Source organism: Macaca mulatta, chromosome 12, assembly GCF_049350105.2.
Source record: "Macaca mulatta isolate MMU2019108-1 chromosome 12, T2T-MMU8v2.0, whole genome shotgun sequence".
Taxonomy (NCBI): domain Eukaryota; kingdom Metazoa; phylum Chordata; class Mammalia; order Primates; family Cercopithecidae; genus Macaca; species Macaca mulatta.
The window spans coordinates 146,078,609-146,104,181 of NC_133417.1; the positions used below are offsets into that span (position 1 = coordinate 146,078,609).

Genomic DNA, 25,573 nt, shown 5'->3' on the forward strand with positions numbered 1-25,573 from the left:
ATTCCAACAGGACATTCAACGGAATTTGGCAGGACAAGAACATTTTGAAAAATGAGAACAAAGAGGGGAAACATCCCCTACCAGCTATCATATATCCTCTAGAGCTACAATAATTTCCAAAGTCTAGAAATGACACGTGAACAGACTAAGTGTGTCCACAAGCAGACACACACACATACACACAGATTAAAGAAAAACGCAGCAATTTAGGGAATGACGTAGGATCAGTATGGGACAACTGGTTCTCTCCATGTTGGAAAAATAAAGCTAGATATAGAACTTGATCTTTAAAATGTAAATGCATTACAAGGACACAGAGAAGCCTCTGTTCTTGGCTCTGGGGTGCGGAATATGCACACCACAAAGCATGGAAGGCGAAGGCGGCTTGGTGTGTGCAGTGGCCAGCAGCCGACCAATGCACTGCTCAAGAGGTCCGATACCACACTGCAATGTGTGTGAAGGAATCAGTGTGCAGCCGCAAGCCAACATTCCAGAGGAGGGGCTGCCAAGACGGGAGCTGGCCTCCGCAGCACAGCCTCCGAGCGTATTTGCATTCTGCGCATGGGTCAAGAGACCGGGAATCTGGAGTCTTCCCAGACAGAGAGCCGTTGCTGAGGGACGGAGGAAGCTGCAGAGCTTTTGGGCAAGAGAAAGAAACTTGAGAGGCCAAGATTCCAGAAGAGAGAGGTAAAGAACTAAAATGAACAAATGCCCCAAATGCCTAGTCCTTCCCTTAAGACATTTGCCAAATTCTGAAGGTAAGAGAGGTGGGATTTTAAAAACCCAAGCTGAAAACCAAAGAGGAGTCTTGCACAGTCTCAGATGCTAAGGAACAAAGATTTGAGTTCAGGGTCCTCCAGGAGGAGGATCCCCAGTGATCACACCAGGCTCTGGCTGAAAGCCCAGGGAGGCACAAAACCTAAGAGCAGGGCAGAGCCATAGCTCAGATGAGCCTTATGAAAACTACAACCTGCCCTCACTTGGCTTAATTCGGATTTCAGTCTGGCTGCCTGGGAGAGAAAATGGAAGCCATCTGGAGTCTCTACACTCTTTTATTTTTATTTTTTCAAACTCTGTACTCTATATTCTTTTAATAGGCAATGTGTGACATCCAATCAAAACTTAGAAGGTGTAAAATAAAAAAGGACTCTGATTAAAAACAAAGAGGAAAAATAAAATAGAAACACATGAGAGAAAAAAAAAGAGACACATACCTACACATGATCCAGATCTAGGCATTATTAAACAAGGACTTTATAACAACCCTGACTAATATATTCAAAATAAGAGCAAAAGGACAGAGAATATAAATGGAAAATGGATAATTTTGCCAGAAGACTGGAAACTATAACAAATAATCAAATGGAAATGCTAGATCTGGAAAACAAAATAACTAAAATTTGGAACTCAAGAGATTAGACACAGTTGAAGACAGTGCTAGTAAACTGGAGGATAGGTAATAGAAATATAGAAAATTTAAAACAGATAAGAAGAATGGAAAATATAGACATGAGAGCCAGAAAAGTATAGGACACACTGAAATGGTCAAACATCCTGTAACTGGAATCTAGAAGGAGAAGAAATGGAATGGGGGTGCTATGGTCTGAATGTTTGTGTCCCCTGTCCCATCCAAATTCCTGTGTTGAGATCCTAACCCCTAAAGTGATGGCATTAGGAAGTGGGGCCTTTAGAAGGTGATTAGGTCATGCGTGTGGAGCCTCACAAATGGGATCAGTGCCCTTGCAAAAGAAACGCCAGAGACACCCCTCAGCCCCTCCACCACATGAGAACAGGGCAAGAAGGCGTCTAGGAGCCAGAAAGCAGATCCTCAGCCAATGTGCCTTGCTCTTGAGCTTCCCAGCCTCCAGAACCATGAAAAATAAATTCTGTTATTCATAAGCCACCTGGAAGCAATATTTACAAAACTTATGACCACGGATTGTCCAAAGCTGCTGAAGCACATCGACCCACAGGTTCAAGAAACTCTGCAAACACAAAGCAAGACAAACAACAAAGCCACACAAGGCACAGCACTGCAACAACGTTAGGACCAAAGATAAAGAGATAAAGCTTAAAGTCAGCCAGGAAAAAAAAAAAAAGGCCGGGCGTGGTGGCTCACGCTTAGAATCCCAGCACTTTGGGAGGCCAAGGCAGGCGAATCACAAGGTCAGGAGATTGAGACCACAGTGAAACCCCATCTCTACTAAAAATACAAAAAATTAGCCAGGCATGGTGCAGGCGCCTGTAGTCCCAGCTACTCAGAGAAGCTCAGGCAGGAGAATGGCGTGAACCTGGGAGGCAGAGCTTGCAGTGATCCGAGATTGTGCCACTGCACTCCAGCCTGGGTGACAGAGCGAGACTCCATCTCAAAAAAAAAAAAAGAAAAGAAAAGAAATTGACAACTGAATTCTCAACAGAAATGATAGAAACCAAAAGACAAGGTTGCAAAGTTTCAACATGACCATGAAAGAGGTCATAGTAATCATTTACATTCGATTGTCAAGCATACATGTTGTCATTGCTAAGTTAATCATTTAGAAAGTAGAAAACTAATGTATAACTAACAAGTTAATAGAAAAATACCCAAAAATTAAAATTTATTTTATGAATCCAATAGAAGGCAATGAAGGAGAAAAACAGAATATGAAAAGATAACATCAAGTGGAAAAGAAAGAGTTAAGATTGCAGATAAAAGGTCAACTCAGTATGAACTAAATACACCAAGTAAAACATTAAAAATTGTCAGACCAGATTATTTTAAAATTATATTCTGTTAATGAGAGACTCTACATACAAAGGCACAGAGAAGTTCAAATTAAAAGGATGAAAATTTGTGCTTGCTCTATCAGCCACTGAGGAGAAAATATATATCGTACACATTATTTTGTTTATTTATTTTGAGACCAAGTCTCCTGTCTCCGAGACTAGAGTTCAGTGGCGTGATCTTAGCTCACCACAGCCTTGACATCCTAGGCGTAAGCAATCCTCCTGTCTCAGTTTCTCGAGGAGCTGGGACTATAGGCGTATGCCACCACACCTGGCTAATTTTTTTATTTTTTATTTTGTAGGGATGGGGTCTCACTATGTTAGCCAAGCTGGTCTTGAGTTCCTGGGCTCCAATGATCCTCCTATCTCAACTCCCCAAAGTGCTGGTTTTCTAGGTGTGAGCCACCATGCCCAGCCTCATACATATTCTTTTAAAGTGCACACAGACTGTGTGCTAAAATTTGCCATATGCTGGTCATAAAGCAAACTTCCACAAATATCCATCTTCAATTCAAGTTATAAGGTAGATGTTCTCTGACCACAATAGAATTATGCTATACATCAATACCCTAAAAAAAAATCACCTACAAAACAATCCAATTGCTTGGACCCTAAGCAATGCAATTTTTAAAAACCCATGGGTCAAAGAAATCATCACACTGGATATTAGAAAATATTTTGAATGAGTGATAATGAAGATACATGTCAAAGCTGTGGCAAAGGTCCTGCGGAACTTAGCTAAAGCAAGACTGACGAGAAAATGCACAGCCTTAAAGGCACGGCGATGAGGAGGGTGGCCCCGCGTCATCCCCAGTTTGGTTCAGACCCCAGTGTCCCCGAGGGAGCTGTGGTTGGCTTGGGAAGACTTTTGGGAGGTCACAAAGGCTTGCCTTAGGAGGGACCTGGGGTTCTGCTCTTGTGAATCTGCTAAATCGGTCACCACGTGGGTCTGCTTTTCAGCATCCGGAACGTGGCTGCTAAATGTTCTCTCCTGTTTTTTCATTATTATGGGAGTGTTTAGGTCTTTTTTGAGTTTACCTTTACCTTTATTTTTGTGGCATTTCAGGAGGGAGAGATGATAAATGGATGAATACCACAAATAGGGCATTGAAAACAATAAATCAAACACAAAAGGGTAAACATTTTATAATTCTATTTACATAACTGCTAAAACAGGCAAGAATCAGCAGAAGCACAGTAATTAGTAATATACAGCTAAACTTTAAAAACGGCTAAAAGAGTTGAAAAAAAATGGGTACGAGGAACAAAGGCTGCTGATTTTCTAAACAAATATTATAAAATTTTTGATTGTTCTACACTGTGTCCATACTTAACCTAAAAAGAATCATTTTACAAATCATAACCAAACAGTTGAGGTAACATAAATAGAAATTCCTCATTTTGGTTGACAAATACTGGTACGTGTGAATTCAAAACTCAGTTTGCTCATTAAAATTAATATTTCCTGCCCAGGTTGGGCATGGTAGCTCATGCCTGTAATCCTAGCACTTTGGAAGGCCGAGGTGGGTGTATCTCAAGGTAGGAGTTCGAGACCAGCATGACCAAGATGGTGAAACCCCCGTCTCTACTAAAAATACAAAAATTAGCTGGGCACAGTGGCCGGTGCCTATAATCCCAGCTACTCAGGAGGCTGAAGCAGGAGAATTGCTTGAACCTGGGAAGCAGAGGTTGCACTGAGCTGAGATCGTATCACTGCACTCCAGCCTGGGTGACAGAGTGAGACTCTGTCTCAAAAAAAATAAATAAATAAATAAATAAATAAATAAATAAATAAATAAAATATAAATAATATTTCCCAACAGAGCAAAAGGGCTGAATGGAGGCTTCTACTTCTGCAGTATGGTGGGTGAGACACCCTCCATTATAAAGCACCTAGAAATTCAGGATAAATAACAAACATCAGAAGAAAATAAGAGGACTCCTCAGAAGGAAAGAAAAAAGAGGAAGAAGGAGAAGAAATTAAGGTGGCAACAAAGCTACTGGCATTTGGCGATACCAGAAACCCAGAGAATTTGGTTTCACCTGCTGTTGGGGGAATGGGAGGTAGGACCTCAAAGACACATAAAGTGAGAATAGAACCAAGTCACCACAAAAATTGAATGCTTCAAAGCTACAACCTCTGTGAAATGGAAGGCTGGGTAAAAAAAGGAACACAGGGGAATTAATCTGAATGACACCCAGCTCTAGGTGGCTAAAAAACAGTGTTACTGAGAATTTAAGGCCAGACGCCTGTCCTCATAAAGTTTGGGTTTCAAATTTACAACACCTGCATGATCAGTGAAATCCAAATTTGAGAAGTTAGCTCAGAGTAGTTCTCAGGAGTTAGCACCCAAAGCACCTAACAAAGCACATACAAATCCTCCCAGGAGAAGGCTTCCTTTCCCACAGCCCCAAGATTCCCGAAGATGAACATCAGTCAAATGTTAGCTCACAATGAAATATTACCAAACACTTGGAGAAGCAATTCACCATAAGCAAGAGTCACCAAAAAAGGAGGGAAGAAAAAAAGGAAAGGGAAGGGAAGGGAGAAGGGAAGGAGAGGGGAGGCAGAGCGGAGGGAGGCGGGGGGAAAGCGGAGGGAAGGGAGAAGAAAGAAAGAGGGAAGAGAGGGATTAGATCCTCAGTAACTTCAGATATTAAAATTGTCGAATACAGATTATAAAAATAAGTTGGCTTAAATGTTCTAAGAAATAAGCAGAAGTGAAAAACAATGGGGTAAAATATGGGAAAGAACCATGCAGAACTTCTAGAAATAAAATGTAATTATTTAAAACTGAAAGCTTAGCAGACAGGCTAATCAGCAAATTAAATGGAGCTCAACACAGAATTAATGAACTGGAAAATATGTCAGAGAAAAATTACCCAAAATGACCCCAGAAAGAAAAAAAGGATGAAAATATAAAACCAAAGTTCAGAGTCATGTAATAAGGAGGAATTCATTAATTTATCATGACAGGTATTTTAACACACTTCTCACTAATTGGTAGATCAAGCAGATATATAATTAGTAAGAGCATAGCATGAGTAACACAATAATCATGAATTAATGGACATATGTGCCTCTTGCAGAAAATTAGAGCAACATTCTTTTCAACCACATATGAACATTTACAATATTCTACCATGTACTAGACCATAATGCAACTGCCGGTGCTTTCAAAGACCTGTATCAAATAAACCATGTAATTTGAACACAATTAGACTAAAAATTAATTTAAAAATAATTAAAAACCCATATGTTTAGAAATTTAAAAAATAAACTTATAAATAACAAACCAAAGGAAAAATCATGATGAAAATATAAAAATACTTACTAAATGGAAATGAAAACACTCCTAGCAAAATGTGGAGTTTTCATGTCCAGCCATGGTGGAGACCCAGGGACCAGGCTTAACCTCTCACTGTAAACAACAACTAGCAAAGAAGACAAAATATACAGAAATAACTGTGCTCAAACGTCAGACAATAGGCAGTGCAGGACTGTGATCCCCAAGAGAAAGGGCACATACTAGGTGAGCCCTATGGTCACTCCAAATCTGCCTGGAGGCAGGCACAGCGAGGTAGGACCCAAGCACCTTGGCAGCTTGGACAGGTTGAAAAGATGGCGGTCAGAGTTTGGGTGGGCGGAGGCAGCTGGAGGTTGTGAGTTAAGAGTTCTGGAAGAAGGGAGCTGCTCAGTAGAAGTCCAGAAACTTACACAGGGGTACCCTTGAGTCTTTTCAGAGTACTAGTCCATTCCCAGATAATCCAGACACAAAAAGACTGGGCCGTTGTAAGCTGAACGATTCCCAAAACTCACACAAAGTAAGGAGACATCTGTGATCCAATCAGCCAGAATAGGGAGTCCTCTTGAGCCTCCACTCCAGATAGTCCGTGGAGACCCTGGAGAAGGCGTGCCCTAGGTGGGGGACTAAACTATTCCTGCAAGTGGTCTACTCCAGACCAACTCTAGAAAAGTTTAAGAACAGGCCTCAACTGATCAAACTGGTCTTCAAGTAAGTTAAGCACCTGCCAAGACAAAGCCCAACATGCACTAAAGCAAGAAATATAAGTCAGACACTCTAAAATATAAAAATCATGTCTAGCATCCAATCAAAAATTACTAGATCTGCCAAGAAACAGGAAAATGTGATGCATAACTATGAGAAAAAGCAATGGAAACACGAATTTTCCTACAATTATTAAATAAATTGATCCAATAGTTAAAAAATCTACCCACACAAAAAGGTAGATGATTCAGACACTTCTTACAGGTGAGTTCCACCATACCTTTTTTAAAAACATAGTATCAATCCTATACAAACTCTTTATGAGAATGGAGGAAAGAGAGGGAAACACTCAAAGAATATAAAGTCATCCCTCAGTATCAGTAGGAGATTAGTTCCAGGACCCCCCACAGATACCAAAATCCACAGATGCTCAAGTCACTCATATGAGCTAGTGTAGTATTTGCATTTGACCTACACATCCTCATATACATATATACACACACACACATACACACACAGATATATACACACATATATATATACACATACATACACATATATTCAGACACATATATACACACATATATACATATACACACACACACACACATAGAGAGAGAGAGAGAGAGGGAGATAGAGAGACAGAGTTTCGCTCTTGTTGCTCAGGCTGGAGTGAAATGGTGCAATCTTGGCTCACTGCAACCTCTGCCTCCCGGGGTTCAAGCAATTCTCCTGCCTCAGCTTCCCTAGTATGCACCACCAGGCATGCACCACTGCACCCAACTAATTTTGTATTTTTAGTAGAGACAGGGTTTCTCCATGTTGGTCAGGCTGGTCTTGAATTCCCGACCTCAGGTGATCTGCCTGCCCTGGCCTCCCAAAGTGCTGGGATTACAGGCGTGAGCCACTGCGCCCAGCCCCTTCCATATATTTTAAATCATCTCAAGATTAGTTATAATACCAAATATAATGTGAATGCTATGTATTAATAAATAGTTACTATACTGTATTGTCCAGGTAATAGTGACAAGGGAAAAAAAAGTTTGTACATGTTCAATATAGACAAACCATTCTTTTCTTCCAAAAATTTTGATCTGGTTGAATTCACAGATGCAGAACCCACAGATATGGAGAGCCAACTGTACTCCTAGCTCATTCATTGATGTTAATAGAATTTTAGCATCAAAGTAAACAAGAAAAATTTGAGAAAGATTATAGACCAATTTTACTGATGAACATAGGTAGGAAAGTCTGAAAAATTAGCAAGAAAATACAGTAACAAATAAAAAGGGCAATGTAGGTAAGCATATGCCAGGAATACCAGTATAACTTGACATTAGGATAGCTGTTATTATAATTTTCAAATTAAAGAAGAAAGAATATGAGGCCCTCAATAGATACTTAAAAAGCGTTCCATAATTTTCAAGACTCATTTGTGATAAAATTCTAAGCAATATTAGAATAAAAGAAAACTTTTTTAACCTCATAATACCTATCTACTAAAACCTACCCAAACATCACACTTAATGGTAAAATGATTGCTTTATGACCAGCATATGGCAAATTTTAGCACACATTCTGTGTGCACTTTAAAAGAATATGCATGAGGCTGGGCATGGTGGCTCACACCTGAAATCCCAGCACTTTAGGGAGTTGAGATAGGAGGATCATTTGAGCCCAGGAGCTCAAGACCAGCCTGGCTAACATAGTGAGACCCCATCCCTACAAAATAAAAAATAAAAAAATTAGCCAGGTATGGTAGCATACGCCTATAGTCCCAGGTCCTTGAGAAGCTGAGGCAGGAGGATTGCTTAAGCCTAGGATAGGAACATTTCCTTTAAATTCAGAAACAAGTCCAGGATGCTCGCTATCTCTACTTCTGTTTAACATTGTAGGAGAGGTTCTAGCCAGACCAGTAAGACAGGAAAATAACAAACATAATATGAATTTGAAAGAAAGAAACCAAACTGTCATTATTTGCAGACCACTAGCTCATCTACACAGAAATCAAGAGAATCCAAAGAAAAATTATTTGAAGTAGGAAAGTTCAATAAGGTTGTAGAAATCAAGAACATTCTTATCTATCCGAGATAAAGAATTAAAACATATTTTAAGGTATCCTTTAAAATAATAACCCAATCTGGCACAGTGGCTCACACCTGTAGTCCCAGCTACCATGGAGGCTAAGGTAGAACGATCACTTGAGCCCAGGAATTCAAGACCAGCCTGAGCAACATAGCAAGACCCACCTCTAAAACAATTTTTTTTTTTAATTAGCCAGGAGTAGTGGCGACATCTGTAGTACCAGCTCCTTGGGAGACTGAGGCAGGAGGATGACTTGAGCTTGGAAGTTCAAGGCTGCAGTGAGCTATGATCACACCACTGCACCCCAGGCTGGGCAACAGAGAAAGACCTTCTCTCTAAAAAATAAATAAATAAATAAATAAAATAATAATGCAAACTATAGAGTACCTAGGAATAAGTGTCACTAACTTTTTTTTTTTTTGAGATGGAGTCTCACACTGTCACCTGGGGTTGGAGTGCAGTGGCGTGATCTCGGCTCACTGCAACCTCCGCCTCCTGGGTTCAAGTGATTCTCCTGCCTCAGCTTCCCGAGTAGTTAGGATTACAGGCATCCACCACGACCCCCGGCTAATTTTTTGTATTTTTAGTAGAGATGAGGTTTCACTATGTTGGCCAGACTGGTCTCGAACTCCTGACCTGGTCATCTGCCCGCCTCGGCCTCCCAAAGTGCTGGGATTACAGGCGTGAGCCACTGTGCCTGGCCGTCACTAACTTTTTATAAAGAAAACTGTAGAACTCTACTAGAAACATTGCAGAAAATCTAAATAAATGGAGAACTATAACTTATTCATGGAAAAGAAATCTCAATATCTTGAAAACATTTAATTTTACCCAAATTGATTTGAAAACTCAATGACGTTTCATATGAAAACTCAAGTTTTTTTGTGAATCATGACAAGTTGCTTCTAAAAACGTATATGGTAGAGTAAGATGTTAAGAATATCAATAACAAGTCTGAAGAAAGAAAAAAAAAGACCAGAGGGCAGAAGGCAACATGCCCTGTGACCTTGAGCCTGAGTAGGAAGCCCTGGCATGAAGGTGGGCTGTATTGGGACAGGAAGAGGCCACCACGAGTGCAACAGAAGGGACCCCAGGAACAGACCTGCAGAAGCACAGTCCTTTCGATCTCGGGGAAAGGTGGTTTTACAGAGCAAGTAGGAGAGGACGGACGACCGAACCAGCGATGGAAGGAACACTGGTTGGCAACATGGAAAATATACCATTAGATCCCTTTACATGTCAAATAAATTCCATGTGGATTAAAGACCTGTATGTTAACAACAAATGTTTTGGAAGAAAACAAAGAAGAGTTTTATCTTCATACTACCCCTAGGGAAGGATTTTATTTATTTATTTATTTATTTATTTTTTTGAGACAGTCTCACTCTCTTGCCCAGGCTGGAGTGTGGTGGTGCAATCTCGGCTCCCTGCAACCTCTGCCACCAGGATTCAAGAGAAATACCTAATGTAAATGACGAGTTGATGGGTGCAGCAAACCAACATGGCACATGTACACCTATGGAACGAACCTGCATGTTGTGCACAGTGCCCTAGAACTTAAAGTCTAAAAAAAAAAAAAAAAAAAAAAAAAAAAAAAAAAAAAAGGTTTTTGTGTCTCACCATCCAAGTAACTGGGATTATAGGCATGCGCCACCACATCTATTTTTATTTTTATTTTTCATATTTTTGGTAGAGATAGGGTTTCGCCACATTGGCCAGGTTAATCTCAAGCTCCTGGCCTCAAGTGATCCACCCACCTCAGCCTCCCAAAGCGCTGGGATTACAGGTGTGAGCCACCGTGCCCAGCCGAAAGGATCTCTTTACCCACAGAAAACACCAAAAGGAAGGTAGGGTATCAAAAGGTATCACTAAAACGGTGACGAGAACCCCACCCACCTGGAGAAGGTATCTGCGACACATACAATCCAACGAAGGATTTGTACGCAGAATATATAGAGGACAGAGAAAAATAAAAATTTTAAACATCCCAAAAGAAAATGGGCAAAAAGATATGAACTGGCAGTTTACATGAAAAGATACTCAACCACGGTAGTAATTCGGAAACCGTATTTTCAAACTGTATCCACCAGATCACACCATTTAAAAGTGGGGCACACCAAGCGTTGTCAGGAGGAGGCTACAGGAGCTTTACAGCTCACCCTGGGAGTGAACAGGTGCCACCACTTTGAAAATAACATGGTAACATCTGGAGGGCTGCAGACCATGTGCCCCAGCAACTCTGCAAGTAGATGTTGTACATATTCACAGGAGAAATACACCCAAATATAGCATGATTTATCAATGCAAAAAGAATGGATGGAAACAGCCCAAATGCCCAGCATCCAAGATGCAGACGAATGCAGAGTCGGCTGCAGCCCTCTCAAAGCTTCAAACACACAAGCAGCACTCCACAGACTCAGGGTGGACGATGACACTCCAGGAGCGATCGGCACCGAATTCACAGTTATGGGTGTGGAGGGGGTCTAAGGGCCTAGACGCCACCAAGCCACTCGATGTGCTCACCATGGTGACATGGAGGGACCTCCCTCCCGCCAGGCCCCATCTGTCCCTCTTCTTCCCCAGGGTGAGGTGGGTCGGCCGAGATGCCGGGTGGCCGTGAGCCCTCTGCCAGTGCTGCCCTTGGGAAGCAGGTTGGAAATGCCTTGTTTTGAAAGCTGATGGGCATGTGGCCGTTGGTTGTAATATTATTCTGTATTCTTTGTTGTATATTTTTGCTACCACATGACACAATTTTTAAAGATGTAACTATTGGCTGATTGCAGTGGCTTATGCCTGTAATCCCAGCACTTTGGGAGGCCGAGGTGGGCAGATCACTTGAGGTCAGGAGTTCGTGACCACCCTGGCTAACACAGTGAAACCCCGTCTCTACTAAAAATACAAAAATTAGCTGGGCGTGGTGGCGGGCACCTGTAATCCCAGCTACTTGAGAGACTGAAGCAGGAGAATCGCTTGAACCTGGGAAGCAGAGGTTGCAGTGGGTAGAGGTTGTGCCACTGCACTCCAGCCTGGGCTACAGAGTGAGATTCCATTTCAAAAAGAAAAAAAAAAAAAAGGAAAAAGAAAAGAAAAGAAAAGAAAGGTAACTATCTTCAAGAAGTTGTTCTGTCAGCCAATCTGAGAGGGAACCAGGCAGCCCCAAGGGTTGTCAGAGCCTGTGGGCGTGGCTGATGGCAGAAGGTAAAGCTGAGGATGGGGGTCTGACACAGCTGAACCCCTGAGAAGGCGGTGAGCTGCGGGTCACAGTGCCGGACACAGCACATGCCAGAGCCCAGGAGAAAGGGTGAGCTCCCCTCAAAGACAGAGAGGGGCAGCCTCTGGGACAGGTGGGGCAGGAAGTCATCAGAGACAAGAAGCATGAACTGGTCCTGTGGGGTGAGGTCACACTGGCTGGAGTGGCCAGAGATGAGGGCACAGGCTCAAGGGTGGCAGGGAGGAAGCCAGAGGGGCTAGGATGACTGCCCGGAGGAAAAGAAGAGGCTGAGAAGCTGCTGGTGGCAGGGTGGTGTCTGTGCTGGGGACACAGAGGCAACACCATGGGTGTCTGAGGGTCTGACTAGACCCAGGATGCATCCACAGGAAGTGGGCAGAGAAGATGGCCCATGGGCAGGAGAGGGAAAGAGGACTGGGGGATGGTGGCCATTCATGTGTGTGTGGCCAGCCGGCTGTGCTGACTCCAGGAAAGGGAGACCATGAGCCCTGAGCCAGGGGCCCCGGGACAGAGGGGAGGGAACAGAATCCATGCACTTGGTAAAAATGCGTGCAGAAGACCCACCGGCCACACCGGGCCATGCCCCGCAAGTCACTGCAGGCACAGAGGGCAGGGTGGCCCTGGAGGAACTCCCCTGTTGCTTTGGGGACATTTCAAGTTCCCGCCTCACCCTGGGGTGGGGGCATCGGCAGAAAAAGCCAAGTCCCTGTGGAAGGGGGTGTGGGGGTGGCGCTAAGGCAGACAACAAAGTGTGTCTCCACTTAAGAAGCGTCCAGGAAAGACCAGGCATGGGGTGACGGTGAGGGGTGGACACAGGCCTGGCACAGGCACTCCCTGCCCAGCTGCTGGGGAAACCCACACTGCAGAGCATTGCACAGGTGTCCACCTGGAGCCCAGATGGCCTTCACCTCTGGGTCTCCCTTCACCTCAGAGGTCTGCCTTCACCTCGGGATCCGCCTTCACCTCGGGATCCGCCTTCACCTTGGGGATCCACCTTTACCTGGGGATCCACCTTCACCTCGGGATCCGCCTTCACCTCGGGATCCGCCTTCACCTCGGGATCCGCCTTCACCTTGGGGATCCACCTTTACCTGGGGATCCACCTTCACCTCGGGATCTGCCTTCACCTCGGGATCTGCCTTCACCTCGGGATCCGCCTTCACCTTGGGGATCCACCTTCACCTCGGGATCTGCCTTCACCTCGGGATCTGCCTTCACCTCAGGATCCGCCTTCACCTTGGGGATCTGCCTTCACCTTGGGGATCCACCTTCACCTCAGGGATCTGCCTTCACTTCAGGATCCACCTTCACCTGGGGATCTACCTTCATCTCAGGGATCCACCTTCACCTCAGGGATCTGCCTTCACTTCAGGATCCACCTTCACCTGGGGATCTACCTTCATCTCGGGGATCTACCTTCACCTCAGGGATCCACCTTCACCTCAGGATCCACCTTCACCTCAGGGATCCACCTTCACTTCAGGATCCACCTTCACCTGGGGATCTACCTTCATCTCAGGGATCCACCTTCACCTCCGGGATCAGCCTTCACCTCAGGATCCACCTTCCCCTGGGGATCCATCTTCACCTCAGGATCTGCCTTTACCTCTGGATCCACCTTCACCTCAAGGATCAACCTTCACCTTGGGGATCCTCCTTCACGTCAGGGATCCACCTGCTCCCAGTTAGACCAGTGGCCCTCCATGTGCACACCCAGCAGGGCCAGCCCAGAACAAAGCATTGGCATGGGCCACTTCCTGAAACACTGATCCTTCTTGAAGAGTTTGAGAAAAAAACCACAGCAAGTTTTTCTTAGAATTACAACCAATGGTCATAGAGGAGTGTCCTGTCCACCCCTGGAGAGTAAGGAGCCCCAGGTCCGATGACTGCCAGGCACACTGGTCACTCTGAGACCCCATGAGACAGGGCCAGAGCCCACCAGAGAGCTCACAACTGCAAAGGGCATCGGAGAGGCATCTCCTGGGACCTCAGCCCCAAGTGCCACTTGCAGAGGGCAGGGAAGGGGCAGGGGGCTCAGGCTCAGGAACTCAAGCACCCGGTGGAAGGCAGAGGTGAGAAGTGAGGGTAACATGGAAGCCTGCACCCCTAGTCCCGCCACCCACCCTCCGAGAGTGGTCACTGCCAGTGCCCGCAGGTGAGCAGCTGAACGGCTTTCTCCATGGCAGGAGTGAAGCCTTCAGTGAGGTGAAGAAGGTGGCACCCCTCATTCTGATATGCAGGGGCAGCTTGGCAGCCAGCCCCACCCCTTCACCTAAGCCAGGGCCTGCTATGGACACCCCACCCCAGCTCTGGTCAGAACCACTCTGGGGTGAGCAGCAGCAGCCCTGCCGCTCCCACCAATAGCCTCCCTAATGTGTGATGGGCCAACGAAGGCCTTCCCTGGGCGTGAGAACAGAGTGTGAAGGGAAGGACCAGAGCTGCCAGCAGAAAACAGGCCCTGTGGGAAGGACAGGCAAAGCATGGAACAGACACGAAACAACCGAGCACAACCTCTGTCCACACACCTGGGAGATTCAAGAAGATGCTCATTTTCAAAACAAGGGCAGAAAGCTATGAGGCAGAACAGTTAGAAAAGCGAAGATTTTAGAGATGAAAAATGTAAGAGCTGACGTCCAAGATTCAAAAACAACCTCTAGAAAAGGCAGTCAAAGGACTTTAGAATGTAAACAAGGAGACAGAATATACAAGAGAAAAGCAACCAAACAGACCTACTCATGAATTCAGGGTAAAAGAAAAAAATGAAAGGGAGGAAATTACAAACAAATAGAATAAGAGACCCTGACTTCAGTGTGAAGGGCCCACCAAGTGCCAATAAATGTGAACCCCACCCTTACACCCATCCACATGGAGTCAGAACACCAAGGAAAAGACAGGATGCTAAAAGCTTCCAGGGAGAAAAGATGAGTTGCCAACAAAGTCTGCTCATAAGTGACCTGATGCAGAAAGCCACGGTGACCCTGTCCTCAGAGTTCCCAGGAAGACTACTTAGGAACAGAAGCACCCCAGACACTACCACCCAGAGCAAGGGACACAGCAAAAACACACTCACACACCAAAGACTCATGCACCCTTTCAAGGAAGTCACACAAGGATGTGTTCCAGCAAAACAAGACAGGAAACCAAGAAACAAGCAGCTCTAGGGTCCAAGAAACAGAGACTCCAATCCAGGGGACATGGCAAGCAGCTGCCAGAGGCCACTTGTGGAGGTGCCATAAAGGGGAAAAAACCCATTCAAGAAAATAAAAAGGCTGGGTGCAGTGGTTCATGCCTACAATCCCAGCACTTTGTGGAGTCAAAGCAGAAGGATTGCTTAAGCCCAGGAGTTCAGCACTTGCCTGGGCAATATGGCAAAACCCCATCTTTACAAAAAATTAGCCAGGCATGGTGATACATGCCCATAGTCCCAGCTACTCAGGAGGCTGAGATAGGAGGATCACTTGAACCCAAGGCGGTTGAGGCTGCAGGGAGCTGTGACTGCACCACTGCACTCCAACCTGGGTGACAGAGTGAGACCCTGTCTCTAAAATAAAATAAAATAAAATAAAATAAAATAAAATAAAGATAGCCAAGAGCTGGAGAAAATAAAACACCAACCAAGAACATCTTGCCTAAGTACAGAGCTGATGCAAAAGGTGTGAGGCCGTAAGCGTGCTCCTCTGGTCTGCACCTGCCCCACTGCATCCACTGCTTGTCCTAGAGCTGCAGCCCTCCCAGGCCCCAAGGACCTGCAGCCATGGTGGGGCCCCAGCCCCGGAAGCAGGAGGAGAGTGGGGACCAGATGACACCGAGCAACTGAGTACAGCCCGCCCCAGCCCCACAGCAGCCCCTCAGGAGTCACACCGACCCAGGACCTTGAGCACTGACAGCCCAGCCCAGCCCTGTCCTGCACCGTCCTGGCTTGAGCTGATGACAGATGGAAAGGGAAACTGAGGCCCATCTGAGAGTTCCTGGCAGGGCTGAGGTGGGGGCAGGAACCCCTTGAGGGTACTCCTGGCACTACTAGCCTCAGGGAAGGGGCCCTGCAGGAGCAGTCGAGGGCCATGCCTGTCCCTAGAGCTGCATTTCAGGAGCCCCATGGGAGGCCCAGAGGATAGGGGATGGCTGTCATTCTTCTGCCAGGCTCGCTCAGGAATCTGTAGGCCCCGAACAGGAGACCCCGAGACCCAAGGACACCCCAACCCCTGAGAGGGTGGCCAAAGCTCACCCTGGACTCCACCAGGAAATGCAATACCTGCGCTAAAACAACCAGCTCAGCCATGGAAGAGCACTGAGTCCTCACTCTGTGTGAGGCACCGTGCTGGCCCCCATGGGGGTGGGAGAAGTCAGGGACAATGGGGGTGGAGGGAAAAGTAGGGGGAGGGGCAGAAAGCACTAAAGGAGCTACCGTCCTCGGAGTCCCAGGTCCTCTCTTCACAAGCCACATGGGCTTCTCAGGAACCTCAGTCTCCATACCTGGAAAATGGAACCACCACCACCTGGTTCAATGGGGTCGGAGCCAAGTGGTGCTGTTCTCATTGTTCAGGTGTGGAGTGGCATGGGATAAAGGGAAGCACATGAGGTGCACAGTGGAGGCTACGCCCAATCAGTGTTCCCTGTCTTCTTCCCCACCCCTGGAAACCTATGGTTGTGGAGGGGGTGCCAATCTGAGGGGTAGGGGTGACAGCAGGCATCACGGCAGAGGCAGCATTTGAGGGGGGCCTAAAACCTAATGTGGAGGTTGAATAGAAAGTATTCAAGAGAAGAAACCCAGGCAAGAACAAAGACAGGGACAAGGGATGCAGAGACTCTGTGTGTGTGTGTGTGTGTGTGTGTGTGTGTGTGTGTGTGTGTGTGTCTATATCTGCATGCATGTATGTGTGTATATAGCCATGCATGAGCATGTGTGTATGTCTGTGTGTGTTTGTGTGTGAATGCATGTGTGGGTGTGTGAGTGTGCATGTGTGCATGAACATGTGTGTACGTATGAGTGTCTCTGTGTGTGTGAATGTATGTATGGGTGTGTGTGTGCATGTGTGTGTCTGTGTGTGCAATGTGTGTGTACATGTACGTGTATGTGTATCAGTGTGTGTTGGAGTGGATCATGTGACTATGAGTGTGTGTGGCCAAGTGACTGCTCTGGCCCCCTCCAGGGCACTGTGAGGAAGGGTGAGGAATAAGCGCCAGGATGCTTGGATAGCCGGGCACTGGCCTGCCCTCCCTAGACTCCAGGGCATCCTGAAATCTGGCAGGGATGGCAAGCAGGAGGGACCCCCAAAGGCCATCTGAATCTCCAGGCTCTGTGGCGGCCAGGGTTGGGCTTGCCCAGACCACAAGACCTGGGATTAGGAGATTAAATCCAGGGTGAGGAGGCTTTAGAGAGGCAGCAGCCCCTCCTACTCAGATTCCAGCAACCCCAGCCTCTGAGTCCCACATCCAAGTCCCACATCCACACATCCGGATCAATCTCTACACTTCGCTAGGCCTGTAGGAGGCCGAAGCTGGCAGCATGGGCTGGTGAGGAGCAGGAGAGGTCAGGAGGCTCAGCCTCCACTGACTGCCGACCTTGACTGTGCCCTCTGCCCCACAGCACAACTGGAGCACATGGGCCAAGCCAAGCCGGCTGTTCCCTGGGTTCTCCAGGCCCTGGGGGTGGGGGCACTGGGGTGGCGAGAGGCCAGCCAGGCTGAGGGGGGGATCCCAGTGGGGCTCAGGAGCTAAAGAGCAAGCTGGCTTCGTCAGGTGGGGCCACTGTACCCCTGTCTCTGCTCAGGTGCCATGCCAAAGGACTGGGATGCAAAGCTCTGGGATCCCAAACCCTCCTGTGGCAGGGATGGGCCTGTGGCCGGAGGCCACCACCTAAGGGGCAGAACCCAGCAAGGACACAGGCCCCACACTGCCTGGCTGTGTCCCTGGGTACCCTGGCCACCCATGGACAGGTTTGGGGCAGGGTGTAGCCCAGCCCCTCAGGGTTCTCAGAGATGCTCCTGGGCATGGAGTGGGTGATGGGCAGTGGGAGGTGACACCTTGAGCCCCTTTGGCCACCCATATTGGGGGTGATGAGCCACATCTTTTGGGCCTAAGAACGCTGAAAGTGGCAATGTCCTAGAGAGGTCCCTGGACTCTGCAGGCAGATGACCACACGCTCATCCTACCAATCACAGCCACCCAGGGACCCAGGCCCCACCACTCTCCACCCGTGGTGGCAGCTCAGGCCCCTCCCAGCTCACTGATAGAGGTGCACGGATGGTCTCAGGCCTGACAGGATTGGCCAGCTGGGCATGTGCAGGGCTCAGTCAATCCTAATAGCCTAATGCTGGTAGCCCCTCCATAGACCCCAATCCAGTAGGACCAGAGCTCTGTGGGAACGTCTCCCCTCCCGCCCCCGTCAAGCCAGCTCACCGGCTTTGGCTGACCCGGCTGAGTGGCCTGAAGAGATGCCCTCAGTCTCCTCCAGCGCCTCCTCCTGGGGCTATGTAGCCCACGTCTCCCCTTCCACCCTCCACAAATCCCATGGGAGGACTGCCCTACCTTACTCCCAAAGGACATGGTGGGCCCAAGGTCAGCAGTCATGACATCAGTGAGGACTGTGGGGCACAGGCTGGGCGGCCGGGCAGTGGCCGCAGTTTAAATCCCAGTCCAGCCAAGCATCAGCCCTGGGCTTTGGGCAGAACTCCAGACTCCACCTGTTTGTGACTGGCCAGCCAGAGCCCCAGACGGGGCAGTCTGTGGGACATTCCAGTGGGGAAGGGGGAAAGGAGGCACCCGGGGGGCAGCACCTGGCTGGGAGCAGGGCTGGCACACAGCAGACATCTTGCAGGCCCTCACCACAGGGACCTCCCTGGGTCTGGGCTGGGAACCCTGCCTTGACACCTGATTCCAGCCTCTGTCCGCCGTGTGGACCTGCCCGGGGAGGACACCTGCAGGGCCTCAGATCCATCTGCAGCCAGAGTGAAGCTGTTCATCTGGGCCCTGCCTTGGACCCAGTGCCCTCCCGAGACTTCACCCCAGGTAAAGGCTGCCCTCCCCCGACCCCACGCTGGGCCCCTCAGCCAGCTGCCTTACAGCATCTCTGGTCCAGAGGGTTCCTGGGTCTTGACTCCAACTACCCCATCAACCAAACAAGGAACCCCTCTAAATAGACGGTGTGTGTTCAATGCAAGGGCAGACCTGAGCCCTGGCCCTGGCCCATCTCACACCCTGCACTGCAAGCTCCACACCTGCCCCACTCCACAGCCTGGCTAAGGCTGGTGGCCAACCACACCTGCAAAATGGCCGCCGCAGGTGCAGCCCCAACCCCCACGTGGACCCCAGAGCTTCCCTTCAAATCCTCTGCTGCCTTCTCAGACCACAAGGGTGCTGGCATGGCTTCCCTGGCAAAGGTCCCGCCAGCCTGAGTGCGACAGGGTGTCCCGCAGAGCCGAGCACGGTGTCGCGCTGTGCGTCCCCAGGGTGAGGCCAGTACCAGCCCTGCGCGGCAGGGGCCTCTCCGAACCGCCTCCTCTCCGCAGCCGCAAGATCCAATCCGCTTGCCCTGGCAGGCCTTTAATCCCAGCAATGCAGGCACCCCTTGGAAAGGGCCGCTGCTTGGGGAGGGGGTCCTCCAGTCTCTGGAGAAAAGTCCCTATTCCCGGGGACGTGGGCGCGCATCGGGTCCGCGCCGGGCGACGTCGCGCTCGCGCCCAGCAGGCCCCATGACTTGGCATTCCCTCCTTCCCCTCCCCCTCCCGCCCCTGCGGCCGGCAGTGCCCCCCCAACCCCACCTACCCGCGCCCAGCGCCCCGCTCCTGCGGACCCTCCCTCCCGGCGGGGATGCTGCCCGGCCCTTCCCCAGCGAGAGGGCTGGGCCGCTGGTTTGCGGGGAGTCGGTGTGAGGGGCAGCTTAAAGCGGGAGTGCGAAGGTCTTCGCGGCCACTATTCCTTCGTGTCATCCGAGCCCGGGCGCCGGGGGCGCGCCTCCATCCTAGACCCGGCAGCCCCGCAGCCCCTCCCTCGCCGCCGGGCCACACCTGTTACAGGGGCGCTGGCGGCTGAGACGCAGGCAGTGCTCGCCGGCAGCCCCTCCCAAGTGCTGGGTCTTTCTGGAAGGGAGCTGGGGTCTCTGGCGTGGGAGGGGGTGATGGGCAGCCCGGCGGTGCAAGGACGCGGGTGGCCAGGCCCCAGCGCCGCAGACCCCGCCCCGCCTGCCTGTTTTGCTCCAGGCTCCAGCATCCGCCCTCCCCCACCCGGGGACCCGAGCAGCTGCCCGAGCCCGGCAGCCCTGCGCGCTCTCCCCTCAGGCCGAAGCGCTGCAGCCGCGCACCCTCCCAGGTGCGGCATCCGCGTCCTCAGCCCCGCTCTCCATCCCTCCCCTCCCCCGCCGTCTGGGCGCAGCCCCTCCCGCAGCCCCGCAGGTGGCTCCTCTCCAGGAGAGCGGAATAGCCGGGGAAAGGCGGGGGTATCCCGATCCCGCCGGCCGGGCGAGCCCTCCAGAGGGCGACCCCCGCCCGCTGCAGCTGAGATCGCGGCAAAGGGACCTTTTCCAGCGGCACCTGAAGGGCGGACACCCCTGAATTTCCCCCATTGTTCTCTGCGGAGATGGAGGAAGGTCTGGAAGGGAAGGGGCCTCACAGTGCCCGCGCTTCGGGTCGCAACAAGGGCGCAGGGCCGGAGTTCCCCGCCCTGGGCGCAGTGGGTGCAGGTGCGGGCTGCGGGCGCGGGCTGCGGGGCGCAGATGCGGGGCGAGGGGCGCGGGAGGCCGGGCGGGCGCCTGCCTTACCTCTCCGGCGTCACTGGCGGCGGCCCCGCATGGGCACTGGCATGGGCGCGGGCTCCCGAGCCCGGAGCTGCTGCCGCTCGCCGGCTGCTCTGAGCTGTGACTGCGCCGCCGCGTGACGGGCTGCGCGCCCCCGGCCCGGCCCGCCCAGCGCCCCTCCCGAGGCGCTGGTTGGCTGCGCGCGGCGTCCGAGCTCCAGTCGCCAGCTGGTTTGTCGCGCGGGGAGAGGGACGGGCGACGCGGCCGCCGCGGGAACTGGGCTGGGGACGGAGGGGGCCGGGGCCGGGCTGTGACGTCACCGCTGACACCGCGGCGGGCCCCGCGGAGGGTGGGGGACCGACACCCGGCTCGGACGCGGCGTCCCCTCCCCCGGCGCGCCCCTGAGACCTCGCGGGGGAGGGACCCGGCGACGCCCTGTCCCGAAGCCCCGAGTGCACCTGAACTTGCCCGCAGACCCTTCGCCGGGCCCTCCCCCACCCTGGCCCCTCTCGAGTGAAATCGTAAAACCTCCACCTGCCCCCGCTCGGAGCCAGCGACAGACGCATCGTGGGGGGCGGGCGGGGCTGGGGAGGGAGGGCTCCTTGCGCCAGGGATGCTGGCTCTGGGTGTAACAGGTGCGCGGTGAAATCGCATCTTGCGTCGGGGCCGGGGCGCCAGGGAAGAGCAGCAGTGACCGAGGCCCTCCCCGCGGGATGATGCAACCAGCCCGTGGACCCGCCGCCTCGCCTCCGCCGCGGCTCGTGGGGACCCCCGCCCTCCTCTCGCCCCACCTCTCCAGGCCCCCATTGTCCTCACCCCAGCCTGTCCAGTTTAACTTCCTTGAACCCCCAAGTCACACGCCGCTCGCGGGCCACCCCGGCAAACCCCAGCCTGCGTCACCCGCCCCCAGCCGCGTTCCTAGTTCCAGGGGCTGACTGGTATCCCCGTGCGCGCCACCGCCCTCCCTCCACCGTCCCAGGGCTGGGCAACTTCGACAAAGCCTCTGGGCAGCTCGCCCACGGGGACCTCCCCGCATTGCGGTGCGGGGGTGCACGGACTTCGGGCCACCCTGAACCCCGGGGCTGGGTCCCCCCCAGCCCAGCCCCTGCCATCGAGCCACTGCCATGGGCATCCTGGCGTCGCCTGGCTAAGCCTCCCTGACGCCCAGCGGGGGCCTGCGCTGCCCTAGCGGCCTGGCCGTTAACCATTTAATCCACACTCCAGGGACAGCCGGCTTCACCTCAGTCCCCACAGCTGCGTGCGAGCACCTTGCAGGTGGCGGGGAGAGATTCGCATCCACTTCTGCAAGAAACGGGCCCCCGCTCCCAGCCCCAGCGCCACCGAAACCAGCTAGACAGCTCCTCCTCCTTCACTGTTTCCTGGAACCACCGGCATGAAAGAGAAATCAATTGTTCTTCCCAACATTGGCAGAAACAATAAAACCATCTGGGCTTCTGGGGCTGGGGTCTTTATCACCACCGTTTTCCTCATGGTTTTTAATATGGCAAGCTCTCTATTTCTCGAGGCAATTGACATTTTTCTAGGAATTAATCTATTTCACGTTAATATTTAAGTGACTAGCATATCTTTTTTTCTTTATATTCTGGCTTTTTACAGTTTGTTGTTGTTGTTGTTGTTGACAAGGTCTTGCTCTGTCTCCCAGGCTTGAGCGCAGTGGTGCCATCTTGGTTCACTGCAGCCTCAACCTCCCCAGCTCAAGCAATCCTCCCACCTCAGCCTCCCTAGTAGCTGGAACTACAGGTGTGTGCCACCACACCCAGCTAATGTTTGCATTTTTTGTAGAGAGGATTTTGCCATGTTGCCCAGGCTGGTCTCAAACTCCTGAGGTGAAGTCATCCACCCGCCTCGGCATCCCAAAGTGCTGGGATTACCAGCGTGCACTTAGCCTGTATTTTGTTTTTGACATTTTTCTCTTTTAATATTTTTAAATATTTTCAGAGCTCTAACTTTTAGTTCTGTTAAATGTCTTTCCCGTTATTTCATTTGCTTCTGTCCTTCTGTATTATTTCTTTCCCTTGTGGTTCTTTGGATTCGATCTGTTCCTCTGTCTTTAACTAAATGCTTAGCTCCTTTTTAAGCCTTCTGATTTTCCAATAGATCTACTATATTAAAAGCTACAAAATTCCTTCTACAAGACTGCCTTGGCTGAGTCTCACAAATTTGGACATAAAATGTTTTCATTATCATTAAGATCTAATATTTTCTACTGTCCCTGATGATCTCCTTTTAAACGCAGGGTTATTTAATAACATTATTTACTTTTCAATAGCATTTCTTTAATTATAACCTTTTGTTACCAGGTTCTAATTTAATCGCATTATTGTCAGAGAACAAGTCTGTATTCAGTCAAGATCCTGGCAGGAAGCAGATGGCACACTCAAATTGGGTAATTTGAGAAGTGTTTGATAAAGAGACTATTGACAAAGGTGTGGGCAGGAGGTTGGAGAGCCCCAAGGGCTTGGTGGCACTGCAGCCTTACTGCTTGCAGGGAGGGGGGCAGGCAGAAGCAGAGGCTCAGGCGGAGGGGTGCAGCCAGCCAGAATTTCCCAGGAAGGGAGCCAGGGCAGCAAACCCTGGACCTCACTCTCCCTCCTCCCCTGATCTGGTAGTGCTTTGGCTGAACCCAAGGGGAAGCTGGAGGTCAGGGGCACCCAAGGAGTATGGTCCATTTCAGGTGGTCTCCTGAGTAATGGGCAAAGGGAACTTAGAAGCACAAACAGAAGCTAGCAGCCCAGTCTGCATGGCCCTGTGCCTCTGGGATTCATTGAGCCTTCTTTAGGTCCTAACACATAGTCTATTTCACACATGTTCTACATGTGTTCAAAATGGTTGTATTCTCTGCTTGATGGGCAGAGAGTTCTGTATATTATGTAACAGTTCAAAATTATGAATTGTTGACTCAGTAAGGTAAGATCCCAGAAAGAAAAGTTTTTTAAGGTTATTCATTGTATTGATCAGGATTTGGAGATATCTGCTAATTTTTGTCAATGTGAACTATGATTATTATTTTTAAAAATCTCCAGTTAGAATTGTTAAAATATCTGCTTCTCCCAGCTGTTCTGGCACATGCTACTTGCTGTGTATTGAGGCCATATTTTTAGATATTAGAATGATTTTGATAGACGTGCATTATCATTCTGTGGTTCCTTGCACCCGTATACATGTGTGCCCTTCTTTGTCTGGTGTTCGCAGTTTTTTAAATTTTTTGCCTTAAATTTGAATATCATTAACATGTCAATCCAGTTTTCTTTGGTCCATATTTGCCTGCTATGTCTTTTGCCAAATTTTTTATTTTAAGCTTTTTGTATCTTTTTAAAGCATATCTCTTTTAGGCAACCCATTGCTGAAATTTTAAAATCGTATCTGTTTCTGCCTTTTAATTGGAATTTAACCCACTTACATTTATAGCAATTACTGTTATATCAAGACTAAGCTTTGCCACCTGTTCCCTGACTGCTCCTCATCAAAGACAGTCTGAGATACCAGTGCTGGCCCCTCCGTCCCACTCAAGACCCTCCAAAGGGCAGCTTTATCAGGGACACCCATCAGCTTGATCGAAAGCTTCTGGGAAGGGGACTGCAGTCTGAGACTCTTCCTACCCAAGCCCCTTCTTTCCCGGTCTCTTTCGCTGGACTCAGACCTGCATCAGGATCTGAAGCTCTTCTGCCTGCACCTGCCCCCTCCCCTCCGTCCTGCATGGGCTTACTCCCAGTCACCCCTTGCCCCTCCTCTAATGCCACAGAGACATGGACTGACATGGATCCCCAGGAAGCATGTTTTTCTCTCCAGCTGGCCATATTCCTTGGGCGTCGAGTGACTCTGGCCTGTGAGCGCCCAATGGTGTCGGTTCGGCAGCTGCTCTACTGGCAGCCTGCAGTGGGGAGACACAGAAACCAAGCCCATGCAGGGAAGGCCCGGAGTGCGGGCTCCTTCCTGAAACCGATCACCACTCCTTGCTCCCCAGAGCCCACAGAGGAGGAGCCGCTTCCCTACCTTGTGCTGCATCATCCTGTGGCATCCTCGAGGAGGCTCTCCAGATAGCTCTTCATTGTCTCCAGTGCTGTCCCACCCAGGAGGACCTCGCAGCTCCCTAACAGTCCCCGTGATGACTTCCCGTGGTCCAGGCCATCCCAAGACGGGCAGGAGACAGGACTAAACTGTGTCTCTCCTGCCGGTCCCCCTCACCCTGGCTGCAGCCTCCACCCACTTCACAGACCTCATCTGTTTTTCCACTGGGAAAAGGCCCAGTGACAGAACACGCAGGGCCCCATGCGAAATGAAATAAAGGTGCCTTGTTCAAAAGCCCAGCAAAGTGCAGTTAAAGGTGCTAAAAATACAAACCTCTTCCTCCATTCCCCAGGCTCTCTTGATTAGCCATGGTGTTTTCTTGCTATTTAATGCCATTCTCAGTAAAGAAAAATTAAAATTTTAAATTGCTAGCATGAATTTTACTCTTCATCTTTCTATCGTAGAATGCCAGTTTTAAATGCAGATAGAAGAGCTTTCAACTCATACACCGAATCACTGAAATTACACAGCTCGTATTTCCTAGTTCATCTGTGTGTGTTTTCTGTTCTTACCAGAACAATGAAAACCATGCACATTACTCACTTGCCTGCTTCTATTTCACTTCTCGATGCTGGCACCAACACTCACTGCCTCCTGCTTACTGATAAGGAAGGAGGGATGAAAGGAGAACTCTGGGTCTTCCTGTCTTTCCCTTTCCTTCCA

General features: G+C 49.8%; 1 protein-coding gene across 15 annotated transcripts in view; it reads right to left on the minus strand.

The window, feature by feature from the left end:
- The window catches only part of KIF1A (kinesin family member 1A), a 115,522-nt gene extending 94,575 nt beyond the window's left edge, over positions 1–20,947 (minus strand). For all 15 annotated transcript variants that reach the window (XM_028831340.2, XM_028831339.2, XM_077958098.1 and 12 more), the window contains exon 1: positions 20,846–20,947. The gene's annotated coding sequence lies outside the window, so the exon portion shown is untranslated. The remainder of the gene's footprint in view (positions 1–20,845) is intronic.
- Positions 20,948–25,573: the final 4,626 nt, after the last annotated feature.